Below are 15,465 nucleotides of genomic sequence, written 5' to 3'. Positions count from 1 at the left end.
ATGAATCTAATGATTAGGATATTATTTCAAAGCAAGTGCAGACTCCGAGCATGAAATAGAGTGATCCAAAAGAATCAGTTAATCTAGATGTTGGTGGTGGTGAAGAAGTTCAAGAGATTGAAAACCAGAAAAATCAGAAGACTCCCAGGTATGTAAAATTAAATCATTTAGAGAATCAAATTATTTGTGATAAAAATAAAGGTGTGATGACTAGGAGAAGAATTATTGCTGAAGAGACATGTTTGATTTCCAATATTAAGCCTAAAGATGTTGCTAAAGCTTGTAAAGATAAAATTGGGTAAAAGTCATGGAAGAAGAGTTAAATCAGAATGAGAAGAACAATACATGAGAACTTGCTCCAAGACCTAAAGAAAAGAATGTAATAGGTACTAAATGGGTGTTCCGTAATAAATTGAATGAAGAAGGAGAAGTTGTTAAAAACAAAGCAAGACTGATATGTAAAGGATATTCAGAAATGGAAGGTATTGATTTTGAAGAGACTTTTGCTCTGATAGCTAGAATTGAAGCTGTTAGATTATTTCTTGCATATTCTACTCATAAGAAATTCAAGGTATATCAGATGGATGTGAAGTCAACATTTTTGAATGGTGAATTGGAAGAGGAAGTCTACATTGAGAAACCAAATAGATTTTCATTGACAGATGAAGGAGACATGGTATGCAGATTGAAGAAAGCAATGCATGGACTCAAACAAGCCCCTAGAGCTTGGTATGCCAGATTGGGCAGGTATTTGATAAAGTTGGGATTTTGTAAAGGTACTGTTGATAGTAACTTATTATTCAAGATTGATAATGAAAATATTTTGATTGTTGAAGTTTTTGTTGATGACATTATTTTTGGAGGAGATGATGATTTGAGTAAGAAGTTTGATGATGATATGCAAAAAAAGTTTGAGATGTCTATGATAGGTGAGATGAAATTATTTCTAGGATTGCAAATTACACAGACTGGTAGAGGTATTTTCTTATCTCAATCAAAGTATGTGAAGGAATTGCTAAAGAAGTTTGGGTTAGATGATTCTGAACCTGTTGGAACTCCTATGGTGACCAAATGCAAGATGATAAAAGATGATGAATATTTGAAGGCTAATCAGACCCTGTATATATCTATGATTGGTGGATTGCTATAATTGACTCAAACTAGACTTGACATTATGGATATTGTATGTCTTGTTGCAAGCTTCCAGGCTGATCCTAAGGAAAGTCATGTTATTGTTGCAAAGAGGATATTCAGATATTTGAAGGGAATAGTTGATTATGGTTTGTGGTATCCAAAGAATGATGATTGGGTAGGTGATGTTGATGACCGGAAGAGAACTACTAGTGGAGCATTCTTTTTGGGAAAGAAGTTGATTTCTTGGGCAAGTAATTTAAGCAAGATGCTATTTCTTTATCTACTGCAGAAGCTAAATACATTGCTACAGCTAGCAATTGTACTCAAGTAATTTGGATGAAGTAGATGCTAAAGGATATTAGAGTTGTTTATAATGAGCCCACTGTTATATATTGTAACAATTCTAGTGCTATCAATATTTCTAAGAATCTGGTACTACATTCTAAGACAAAACATATATCAATTAAATTTTACTTCTTGAGAGAGAAGGTAAATGAGAAAGAAGTTAGATTAGAGTATGTATATACTAAGGAACAGATTGCAGATATCTTCACGAAGCATTTACCTGCAGATACATTTCTATATCTGAGAGAGAAGTTAGGGGTGATTTCCCCTCCTGCTGTGAACTATATGCATTGAGTTGCACTAATCCAGTGGACTTCATAGTCTTATCCTATTATTTGGATTAATGAGTGGATGTTGCTACTCAGGGGGAGTAGTTAGTGCATGATTTAGTTGTTCAAATTTATGAGTTTGTTCTAAAGGGGAGAGAATAATGATTTCTATATGCCTTTAGCATTGATGTCAAAGGGGGAGAGATGCATGTAAAAAAATTATCTGTCTAGACTGTTGTGTGTGCATGATCTCAGGGGAGATTATTGGAGTTGATTTCTTTCTTTGTATTGATTGTTATTCACATTCATATGTTTCCATCAATGCCAAAGGGGGAGATTGTTGGATATTACAGTTGTTGGAGTGTGTTGTTGTCATTGATGTCAACATATTCATGTGTTCTTGTGCTTCGATGTTGCAGAGAGTTGGTCTGGTTGCAGATATGCTAATGCAGATTAATGAGTTTTGAGATACTTATCTCTAGTTGATTCAATATGAGTTTCAATGTTCTATAAGGTTATTTGATCAAGTTATGTGATCAAGTGTGATGGTTGGTTTTTCTGAAAAAAAATGTATTACAAAGAGGTGATTTCTGGTTTGTATTGCTCCGGAATTCATTCTTTATGTTGTGCAGATTTTGGAGAATGTTTGGGATGTTCATGTGTGTTCAAGATAGTTTGGGTGGTTCATGATTTGGAACTTCACAAGCGTATCTTTTAGTTTGTCAGTAAGTTATGTTGGTGTTCTTGAGCTCCGAAAGGGAAATGATGATGATTCTAGTTATTGAGTTGTTGCGGTTGTTGCGGAGGAATTCATGTTTCTTGTTGATGTTCTTTGATCGTGTTATATGCATTTTGGTGATCTGCATTGATCGTGGTGCACATTATTGAAGATTTTATTGGTCTGGAGGTAATCTTCGTGTTATACGACTTTCTGGCCCACCCGATGGTTGTTACGTGTTGCGAATGATCATGGTGAGATATTCGGTGGTGTTGCATGTTCGAGGTTTTGATTTGGGTCCATGCTATGTCCTTGCCGATATTGTATTGGTTTGCATATTGATTTATATATAATGTGATGTAATTTTGTAAGTAAGTCTTATGTGTTGAGCATACCTTGAAATATAGGTTGATGAATTGTGTAAATACATGGAATATTCATTTGAGAAAGGTGATCTGCGCGTGTGAATATTGTTTTGATCATTTAGTAGTAGAGGAGAAAAGCGAAGTAGTGCGAAAGAGTGTGCAGAAGTGTGAAGTGTAGAGTTTGAGGATATGTGCTTAACCATAACTGTGATCAGGCATTTGGAGATGCTATTCTTTCAGTTCATGTAATCTAAAATGTTGTTTGATCTTTGTAAGGCAGTGAGCCTTCCAAGGGTTGTATCCCTTTGTTGTTTTTGAGTAGAAAACTCTACGCAATGTGCTTGAATGCATGTGCATTATCCATTGTAATATTTACACATACTACTGTAGAGTATTGTCATATTGTGGGTAGGTTCCCACCGTGGTTTTTCCCTTAACCAGGTTTTCCACATCAAAAAATTCTATGTTATGTGTGTCATTGATGTGGTGTTTATCTTTGATATTGCTATTCTTGATGAGATCTAAAGTTGAGGTTAATTTTTTTCAAGTTTGGTGAAAACCGATTCACCCCCCTCTCAGCTTTCCTGCATTGTTGTTGCCAAGAGTTAATTTGTCATAACTCAGAAACATTAATTAAAGAGTCAAAAGTGACATGTGAAGTTCCATCTCAATTATTTGAATAAAGTTAAGCATATAAATTAGAGATTTCAAGTATTCAAATAAATTAAAATCTTGATACTGTAAATACCCATTTGACAATGTTTCCCAACCTTAAAATATGTTATGTTCCTACAATTTTCACATGAACCATAAGAATTTTTAGCTAGTAACTATGTAAGTTTTGCTAGAATCAACCATAAGCCTATGCACTCAAAGACTTGAGTAATACATATCTACTCGAATAAATAAGATTCCTATTTTCATATAATAGATAAGAACATCTATTTCTTTTTAAATGAAATAAAAGAAAATAAAAAATGATTTGGCTGTGTGCAAATTGTTAAGAAGAAGCTGCCAAAATCGTGGCAAGTGCAAAGTCTTTGATGGAAAATGAACTGATTGAAGATTTAAGAGTCTTATTGCCCCAATAAAGGAAAGTTCCTAGAGGAATACCTAACATTATTTCATATGTAATGACAAATGTCAAAACTAATTAGGATAGATAACCAGATATGTCTAAACTAATTACGAGCTCCTAACTAGACTGAACATTTACAGTTTACTCTATCATGCAATAAAGCTAAATATAAACTAGGAGCTAATGGGATTGGAAATTGTTAGTTATCTATACCATGAAATAGAGCTAAAGGTTGGGCATTTCTAGAACTATCTATACCATTGTTTAAAGGTATTCCTCCAAGAACTTTAATTGGAGCTGTAAGGGATTTTATATTCCAAACAGTAACTAATTTAAAGTAAGCTCCCAAAGAACGTTAGTCTACACCATGCATTCTTTAGGCACTGCAACTTTCAATGGTTATTATCATTAAGCCTTATTAATGTTTATCAAATTTTATCAGAGTCTAGTGAAACTGTCACCACTGTAAATGTGTTATACTCATTATAATACCCACTTGTACCTAAATTCTTGATCATTAACTAGATATCCTAACACGTATCTAGTTAGATGAGTCTGGAAAATTTCATGATATGATATCGTATAGAACAGTTTAGTATAAATTTGGCAATTTACATTAATAGATTTTCTTTTTGTGGATGTGAAGTATTAGTTCTCATGAAATTTTCTTTTCAGAATAGACAACTTTTTATATTTATCTGCCAGATAATGAGTTATAAAATCTAAGGTAAATCTAAGGTAAGACTAGTACCTTACATAGTTTTCTATGTTTTTTTCCAAAATGTGTATAGAGTCCACAATTGTCCAGACATGGAATTATATGCCTAAATTAGCACTGTAATCAAGCTTAGAATCATACTCCAGTTATAGAGTTGCATGGGCTGGAGTTGTAGCTCGATGCTTCATTTATTATGCTAGGAGATTTAATTTTTAATCTCTTAAGCCTATTGCTAATCGCAAGCTTCTCACATTGATTATCAAGTTTTCATGAGGAAATCAAGAATTATTTTATACAAATGTTTTGTCTGAAAGATTTCTCTCTAAGGATTAGCATAAATATTGACCTTCTGTAAGAACTTATGACAATATGCCATTAAATATTTAGCCCATTAATCTTGTGGATTGAGCCACAGTCATTGTTACGATAATGCTCTCCTTTTAGCATTGCACCTATATAATGCTCTTTTCATTGTTCTTGTTGTTCTTAAATAAATTAATGGCAAGGATACAACGTTAGTTTACTCCAGCTTCAAATTGGATGTTGATGATTATTACTATTTAGCTATGCTTTGCTTCCAAATTGGCTCATGTATTGCCTGGGGACGTTCTTAAGGTTCTTTATAAGCCATAATTTAATTCACAACATTTTTTATGTGAACTAGCCATAGATATCCATATGTTAAATTTCAATGTTTTTCTTAGCAACATTAGTAACACACCACAAAAGACCTATACTTTTTTAGGCTCTTTTAATAGAAAAACTATTTTTTGTTATGGCAAACTGAAACTTGGTGTTCTGTTCATAATACTTGCAAGCCTCATCAAACCTACCGGCTCTGAATCAAAGAAGTCTAGATATATACACACTGGGGAAAATTCATCTCCTTGCTAATATTTGGAACCTCAAAAGACAAGCTATGGATAGTGATATTATATATAACAATCCCTAGAGACCAATTGTTTATTTTCATTGAAGCTAACAACTAGGTGCCCATATTCCACTTTTCACATACCTCTAACAAGGATGTTAAAAGAAGTTCTGTTTGGGGAGAAATCTATTCTTAGCATCATAAACCTAAACAAGGATTGTTTTTACATAGCCCACAATAAAAAATCCTAGCAAACATCTTAGTTTTTCAACAATGCAGATATTTGGAACTATTTGTTTACTCTACTTTCCTATAGTTTTTGCAATTACAAACAAGCCATAGAGGGCCTTAACATCTCCATGAAGAGTTGGCTCCATTCTAGACCTGCTTCTACTATTCAACTCCTTGGTTTCCCTGACCCTAATGACCACTTTTATTATTTTTCAACAATCTGCACAAAGTCATTACTAATGCATAGGTAAGGAGGACCTTGATCTATTATCTCAATTCAACAATTAGGTCAAGGCAGTGTTTATACTACTCATGTTTCTTGGCATGCTTGGAGTATACTTGACAACCACCCAAAATGAGAAAACAACAATACAATCCCTTATCCAATTCTTGGTAGACCTTACATAAGGTAACAGTGACAAATACAATCCCACAAAACCCTATCAGCCACTTAGACACTTCAATAATATGACCTTCCTTCACAAACTGCTCTAATCTCTTGTAGCCCTTCACATAGACTTATTTGGACATAACTATTCATGCAAACTTAAAACCATTCTGAGTACCCATTAAGGAGTTTGATAACATATCATGAAATGGGCAAAGGTTGTTTTGTAACAACACCCTCAAATAATGATTGGTAATTTTGCAAGTAGGCCTAAAAGTGTAGCAAATGGGGTATTTTTGACATAATTTCCCAAAAAGACTTCAAACTCACAAACTAAAACCTATTTTGGATAACCATTTGAAATTTATTCCAAAGAAGTGGAAATCAAGGGTGGTTGTTTTGGAAAATAGGCCGGAAAATTGACTATCCCATTTGGAGAAGATGCATAATTAGGCTTGCATGAATGTGGATTTATTGATTCTATACATCCCAGGATTTGACCATTGGTTTGGACTCCCAAACTATGATGTGTAAAACTTTTTTAGACTATTCCAACCCTTACCAACCTTCTTCCAATGGATTTACTACAAGTTCTAACTCCTATAACTCTTTCAATAGTTAAAAAAACACAAAGAAACACAACTAGGGTATCATCAAAATCACATCAAACTCCACATCCTACTTCTAAAAAATAGAGAAAGAAAAATATAGTATACCATCTTCCATTACACCGATTTATAGCATTCTTCGTAATTAGAAATGGAAGTTATACCATTTTTTTGGCTCAAACCCTCAATGTCTAGGGTTATAGACCTGTTTTTAGATAAACTAAGATATCTTGACCTAAACTTAACCAAATCATATGAAATCACCACCAAATTTAAGCAGACTCAGAGCACTATCATCTACACATGATTAAAAATCAAGAACTAACCATACAAACTATTATCACTATTTTAAAATTGGGTTCTTCTTTTCCCATAATTGGCTATGGTTCTTTGAAATTTTTCGAATAGGGTGTAATCCCAGGTGCTTCAGCTTTGTTCTAAACCTTAGGGGTTTAAGGGTTTTGATTTTTTAGATTTTATCCTTTTGTTAAACCCTCTAGTTTCTAATCTTCTGTTGCTTTATTCACTTAAGTTATGGGTCGAGGGGTCGTAGGAAGTGTCCCCCCTTGTTTTTTGGCCTAGGCGGCTACGTTGATTATTTGAAAAATTTATGCCTTGTATGCTTTTCTTCTAAAGTTGTCGGGCCCAGTAAATGCCAATCAATTTAAGAGACGATCCGATGTCGGCGCTATTTCGCAAGGGTAAGATGCTCACCCTTTAGGCCCGCAAAATAGCGAGAATGAACGAGGGTCGTCCATGTGTCATGACAAAGAAAATAAAGGGTGTAGCTGTCAGAGGTGGTTGGAGCCCCGTGGCTTTCTTCTGGCTTATTAAAAGGTAGCATGTGGCACAAGTCACTATAGTCAACGGGTTAGGATTAAAGGTTCAAAGTGGGCCCCAAAGATGAGTCGAGACGCAGGTGGAGATGACCTGGCAGGTACAGCTGTTAACAATTTATTGAGACCCCGTGGCTCCTTCTAGCAAATGACAAAGTGACAAGTCAGCTCCGAAAGTGACAAGGCGCCAGGTGTCTATGATGTGTCAGCGGGCCCACATTTTATGAGAGCCTTTTCAGAAGATTAAATACCGATCAACTTAAAAGATGATCCAACGGCCCGCGCTATTTCGCAAGGGTAAAATGCTCACCCTTTAGGCCCGCGAAATAGCGAGAGTTAATGTGAACCGTCCACGTGTCATGATGATGATGTGAGAGATAGACCTGTTGAGATGAAAGTGGGGCCCCTCGTGGTTTCTTTTTGGCGAATGAGAAAATGACAAGTTAGCGCCGCAGGTGACTGGATGCCAGGTGTTAGTAACGTGTCCGCGGGCCCACCATTCCTGAAAGCTTTTTTAAAGGATTAAATGCCGATTAACTTTAGGGATGATCCGACGGTCCGCGCTATTTCGCAAGGGTAAAATGCTCACCCTTTAGGCCCGCGAAATAGTGAGAGTTAATGTGAACCGTCCACGTATCATGATGATGACATGGTCAAAAAGTGAGCCCGTCACAGTATAAAGAAAGACACGTAGTCAGTATCCAGTCGATTTTGAAGGGATTTTTAAGGCCAATGGTTGGGTTCCGCGTGGTGTTATGTAGCCAATAGAAAAGCGAGACCCAGACTAAAGACAAAGCCGTCAGTAATGAAAGGTAACAGTGAAACACTTGCAAAAATGTTATGACCCATTGGAGCGAAAAATACGAATTCTCGTATGAATTCGATTTTGAAGGGACGACCGAAGCATGCGGAATCAATGTTATAGTTAAGGCCCTGAGTACAAGTATTTGATTTCCTAACAACCTAGTAAAGATATCTTTTAAAAGATTTTGCAGGAGAGCAGACGCAGAGTTATCTTTTTTCAGATACAGAGCAAGCGGTTTAGTTGCAGAGCAAAATTCCTTCAAACAAGCATCAGGTTCTTTCATGTTTTGTAGCAATTCTTGTGTGGTGTTTTAAATAAGAATCATTCTCATGTTGCAGGATTGTTTAAGAGTGTATTCATTTTCTTGCATTTTCAAATGGCTCCTAAAAGGGAATTTTCCGGCAAGGTTGATTATTTAGAAAGAAGTGTATGTGATGATTTTTTAGAACAGTTGACGTTGTCAACTAACCAGGAATCAAAGGCCAAAGAGTTAGTGCCCAGGGCTCCCCGTCTGAAGATAGGAGAAGGATTGTATGACAAAGGTAATTGGCTGAGAGACCCACGGGTTGGACTGTCAGGGTTGGGACTGTTTAGAGTCGGATTTGGAATGAGGAATTCTCCTGCTCCTCAAAATAGTATCTGGGAACTAGATGTTGGGAGATTAGTAGTCCCAGGGGTATTCATGGATACAGACTTGCTAACCCAAATGACATTGAACTATGATTCAGTCACAAGATGCATCCGGGATGTAAATGGGAAAACCCTTGTGGAAATCAATGCAGAAGAATTAAGAACAGCATTTGGGCTTAATGAGTTCATAAAATTCCTGGAACCCATAAATTTCACACAATTAGCCCAAGTGTATAGTGCACAGAGGAGTCATCTTAGGAATGGGCCTCTTAAAGAACTTTTTCTGAAAATAGGAGGGTTAGCAGTTGTAGGGCCCAACACACAAGAGCCTTTTTCATTGAGTATGTTTACCTTGAGAGCTAAAGGAATGTATTGGGCACTTTGCCAAGTTCTAGGAGAGGATGCTGAAGCAAATATGCCAAATCATTACTTGCTAATGATTGTTCAGATTTTGAATCCTTCTCTTGCTATCACATTCGATTATGCTTCTTACATTGCCAATGATATCCATGGAGGGTTGATAGGAATAAAAAATGGAAAGGTGGATAGACCTTTCGGATGGTATTCACTCTTAATGCACCTTTTTCTCTTCAAAGGTGGTGATTATTTCGCCAGTGGACTGGACCTGGTTAAAGAGAAGGAAGGAGAGAAAATGCCAGTACAATTATGGAGTACTGTGTTGTCATGGGACAGAGAGGATGCTAGTTTCCTAAAGTTCGACAAATATTTTGCATCTAAAATAAGGACTCTCCTTTGCTCTGATAACCCAAGAGTCCCCAAGGTTCTTCTGGAATTCCTAAGGCCAAAAGAATTCGCAGAGAACATCAAAATTGTTCATAACTGGGGCGACATGTACTTATATCCAGTCTCCATGATTTTTCAGAGTTTTTGGTTTCAGGGGTACTCCATTTTTGTTACCCTACCAGGTCCCTCTCAAAGTGGGAATAGATGAGATCCTTAGACAAATTGGTGGCCTACAAGAGGCAGAGTTAACAGGCAGAGGTAAAGGGACCATTTTCCCTGCAGCTACCATAGCCCACCAATTCGTAATTACAAAGGGAGGCTGGAATTGCTTTGAGGATTTCCTCAAACCCTACCTTTTATCCACTGCAGTGTCCAGATGTGCTGATCCAGAGGACTTCTTCAATGGTGTGTTCAGGAAGAAGGTAGCATGCAGAGGTAGGCCTCATCAATTCCAATTTCCTGAAGACCTCATCAGAAATGAATTTGATTTAGATGAGCAGGAGTTGAGGAAAGAAAAGTGGGTGGCTTACAAGAAAGCCTTGGATTTTGTGCATCAATTTGATGCTAGCTATGACCCATTGTCTAGCTTCTTCCCATTGGAAGAAAAAATAAAATTTTTGATTGTTTGTTTTGAAGATGTGATGCAGGCATTGAAGGAGAAGAGGGAAGCTGTGATTAAAAGTGACCCTGAAAAAGCCAGAGTGATCCTGAGCAGGTCAGCTTCCACCAAAGAAATTCCTCCTGGTGATTACATACTGCAAAAGAAATCAAGTTATAGTGTGCTGGTGCCTACAACAGGGGAGCCCTCTTCATCCAAAGGAAAGAGGAAAGTACAAGATGTCATTGACATCCAAGACAGCCCAAAGAAGCAAAGGGTGGGGAAGGAAGTGCAATCAGATACACCCTTGTATTCCCCATCCCAATCCCCCATCCACATAGGAGATGAACAAGCAGTAGCTGCACACCTCTTGCAGTTGGGCAGCTTGGGGGAGATTGCATACACTTATGATGAAGTGGAAGAAGGGATGCCAGAAGAGCCCATTGAAGCTGAAATGGACATTACCTCAACTAAACTTAAAGGCCAGGAGTGGGATCCTGAGATAAAAAAGGCAAGTAGTGCCTTTTTAGCTGATGACAATTTTGTCACATCTGAAGCATTCATGCAATTCATTTGGAAGCAGCATATAGATAGATTTAATGCTAGATGTGAGACAAGAAAGGTAGAGCAGCCCAACAAAGATCCAGCCTCAGTGGAGGAAGAAATAAAACAGGAGATGATGGAAGAATTCAAAACCATCACTCCTGAACAAGGAAGAGATCTAGTAGCACAAGCTGGAGTGCTCATCTTGCCAGAATGGAATATTGCTGATGCTTTGGTGTTGGATGCAGTAAGAAAAGAAACTAAACCCATGGAAGGGGTTACATTCAGTAAGGACAATGTTGCACTAGTTATGTGGTCCCTTAAGAGAAATGAGGGCAAAAAGGGCAAAGACACTCCAGGGTCAAGTCACCTTGGTGGATTGATGGTAAAAAGAGTGCAGAGTAAAGGGGTAGTAGAGGCTGCTAGCACTGTGCTAGAAACTGCAAAATTCAGTGTTGCAGTGGCTGAGAAGGAAGCCAAAGAAAAGGAGGCCCTCCAAATAAAGTTGGAAATAGTTTTGAAGGCCTATAACAATGCCAAGGAGGAGGTAAGAGGTAAAGATAGCATCATTGCCAAATTGCAGAGCCAGCTGATGGGACAACACCAACAAGGTGAGTCTTCAACATTGATGATTTCCTCTTCTCCTGCAAGACCTCCGCCTACTAGCCCCATTATTGAATTTCCACCATCTCCTGCACCTTCCAGCTCCTAAATGATTGAGATTACTCCCCTAGAACTAGAGAACCTGAAGCAAGCTCAGGCCTTTTATGCGGGGAAATATGAGGAGAAAATAAAGGCCACAATCTCCAGTTTTGCAGATATGATAAATGCCTCCTTGCTTTACAACAATGTGGGAAAAGTCATGGAGATATGGAATGAACTGAGGAGAGATAAGGCCATTTTGACACCCATTTTTGATAGATGGAGGCCTAGGGAGCAAGATCTAGAGTTCATGTGTGTATCCTGTGATGAAGCAAGGGCCAATCCCATTATCAAATCTACCTCTGATGTCGCTAAAGTTTTAATGCAATTGGCAGCAGATGTAGATAATGTGGATAGGAAGGTCAATCTATGCAAGAAGGAATACACTGATCAGGTTTTTGAGTTGCTCCCAGGAATTTTTGCCAATCTGGATCAGCTAAAAGATAAGCAAATATGGCTCAAAGAGATAGAAGTCAAATTATCAGCAAGCGTTAAGGGAATCATTGATCTTGATGATACCTCTTTCTTTGTTATAACAATACAGGAAATATAAAAAATTAAATCACATTATAGTTTTCTTAATTCAGAAGTCAACAAACTGAGAAATTCCTGGAAAAGGTTGACTAAAATTAAAAAATGATGTGATTAACTTTTCATGGCCGACAGAAGAGACATATAATGAGTGGGGAGTTAAATATTCCACCCATGATCCAGAGCAGTTGGAGAGCGCCCCTGAAAAGCCAGAAGAGGTTGCAACCGAACAACCTGTTGAACAGACTGTCGAGGCTGAAAAGAGTGCATAACTGTTTTTACGTAAAAATTGTAACCTCTTCAATTTTTGAAATAATTGTAACAAACTCTCCTCGAGAAGTCCAAAGCTTTGTGCATCCATGTTGTTATAAATGGATACCAGGACTAGAGAGAGAGACATCACAAAATTTTGTAAGAAAACGCTGCAGAAATTTATCTGAGCTTTTCCAAAGTAAATGGAGAATCAGAACTTCTTGTAACATCTCTTCAAATGAATATCAATATACAGGCCATCAGTTTTGAGTAGAGCTTTGTGTTGTCTTCAAGTTTGTTCACAAATTTACTTACTATTTTCATTCTAAATAATCCAGGATTTTTCTGTTTGAATGGAATTGCAAAGCAATCTCAGTATAAGTGTTTGTTAGCTTTTCTCTTTAGGAGGGAAATTAAATACGTGAGATCACTTATACCAGTAAATTCTTTGGAAAGAACTTTGAATTTTGAGGACCATAGCTTAGTTTGAGATGATTGAATTCTTGTATGTGTCAGGCATATGCAAGGATTAGTGGAAACCAAACTGATAGGGAGCATAAAGATATATTGTTTTAGGAGTTTTATTTGAGTTTAGGTGACTCTGTAACCTTGGATAAAGCACTGGTATTAATCGAAGTTGTTTATTGCATGCTTTGTTGATCAAAATGCTGAAGTTAAGTATCGTTCCATTCTTTATTTTCAGTTGATTTCAAGGTGAACAAATCCACTGGTTTCCTGGACTGGTTTGCTATGGGTTTATTGTTTAAAAGTGTGAAGTTAGTTCACAAAGGTATACCCACCTGGGCTCCAAGGAAGCCCGAAGTGTAGAAGGTTTAATCAAACCTTGTCATATGTTGTCTCTGAGATTTCCTTATCTTTGATGTCTCCTCTGCACCCAGTTTAAATCATATTACTCTAAGAACATTGAAGGGAATCAGATTTTAGTTACAACACAAACTACCAGAACAACTAAAAACATATTAAATTTGTACAAAATAGAGGTCTTTTATTGAAATTTTCTCACATACATCCGCTACCACCATCCTCCTCCTTTTCTTTGCCTTCATAGAACATATTTGAAGCCCTTACAATTTTTTTTTCAACTACGAATGGAACCCCAACGGTCTAACTAACCCATGGCACTCAATGACTCTTCAACTTCATGATTTTTTGCACTTTTACACCTATGACAACATGTTTGCATTATGACTTCATAAACCACCTAACAACCTAATATTGACTCAAACACATATAAAATGGTATTGATTGACCTGAATACATCAAAGACACAATATTAAAGCATAATTTTAAAAAAATTCCTCATGGAGGCATGAAATCCCAAGGTCCTCCTACACCATAATCCTAGAGAAAGAAGAATTCAAGTCCCTTTTGAATTGCAGGTAGGAATTCTCTAGCTTTATGTCTAAACTATCTACTGCCTTTTGGATTCCTTGAAACAATTCCATGTTGTTTTCATCTTTACCTTGGGTTGCATCTTGTCAATGCAAACTTGTCTTGCAACTCTTCTGCTACCTTGGATTTGATTCTTTACTCCCTGATGGATTGCACACTCTACCCCAACACCTAGTTCTTCCTCCATAGCTGGATTCATCTTGAATTTGGGCTTATCCTTAATTAAGGCTACAATAACACAACTCCTTTTACCCAAACTTGTGATGCTAGATGTTGTTCTCCTCTTGAGGTCTATAAAATTAGCAACCCTTTCCTTTTCTTGGCTAATGTCAACTTGACATGCAACCTTTGTCTTGAGATCAGACCACTCAACCTCAACTTCACCCATTTGTCTGATCAATGCAAACACATAATAGGATGTACCCTTTTCTTCCATCACCTTGAAGGGTATGTCCTCCCATTCTGAATACCTTACATGAGAACTAACACTTTGACTTGTAACATCATCTATTACCACCTCAACATGTTCTTGCAACAAGTATTGAACCTCAAATGGTAATGTATCAAGACTAGTTGCCATTATAATAGTCATATATTTACTCACCTTTTTATCATCTACTTCTTCCTCTTGTCTTAGCCTTTGTTCTTCAATCAAGGACTCCTCACTGTCTAAAATTGTTGCTCCCACTCATCTTCTTCTCTGAACAATCTCCTTGGTAGGCCATTGCACCTTCCTTCTTAGTGGTAAATGCCATCTACTTAATTGTTGCATTTCTAGAGAAAGTTCTTTCTCCATTTCTTCCAAATCTTGACCAAACCTTTGTATCTCCTACTTAAGACTTTTTAGTTTTTCCTTGGCATCTTTCTTCTTCTTCACACTTGTCTCGTTTCTCTTCTTTGTCTTCATTCTCGTTATCTCCTTACTCCACAAACTTCCATACATTACTCTCTTCCACAAATCCATTTTACTTTCTCAAGCAAGTCTCTTTCACCTTTCTCCCTCTTGTCTTTGATACCTCACCTCAGGCCTTTCTTTCTCTTTTTCCCTTGGTCTAGTCTTTTGGCATCCAAGTTCTCTCTTTAACTTGCAATAGAGACAAACACAAAACTCCAAAAATTCTTCACTTGCCAAGATCTTTGGGCTCTGATACCAATTTTATGTAGAGGTAAGGAGGGTCAAGATCTATTAGCTCAATTCAACAACTAAGTTAAGGCAGTGTTTATATTCCTCATGTTTTTTGACATGCTTGGAGCATACTTGGCAACCACCCAAAATGACAAAACAACAACACAATACCTTGACCAATCCTTGGTATACCTTACACAAGGTATCAATGACAAGTACAATCCCACAAAACCATATCATCCACTTAGACACTTCAATAATATGACCTTCCTTCACAAACTACTCTGATCTCTTGTAGCCCTTCATAGAGACTTATTTGGATGTAACACTATTCATGCAAACTTAAAGACAAAATTGTAAAAACTATTTTGAGTACCCATTAAGGAGTTTTTTAACATATCATGAAATGGGCACAGGTTATTTTGTAGCAACACCCTCAAATAATGACTGGTAATTCTGCAAGTAGGCCTAAAAGTGTAGCAAATGGGGTATTTTTGACATAATTTCCCAACAAGACTTCAAACTCACAAACTAAAATCTGGTTTGGATACCCATTTGGA

The sequence above is a fragment of the Cryptomeria japonica genome, chromosome 7 (assembly GCF_030272615.1).
Source record: "Cryptomeria japonica chromosome 7, Sugi_1.0, whole genome shotgun sequence".
Lineage (NCBI taxonomy): Eukaryota > Viridiplantae > Streptophyta > Pinopsida > Cupressales > Cupressaceae > Cryptomeria > Cryptomeria japonica.
This window is presented reverse-complemented; position numbering follows the sequence as displayed.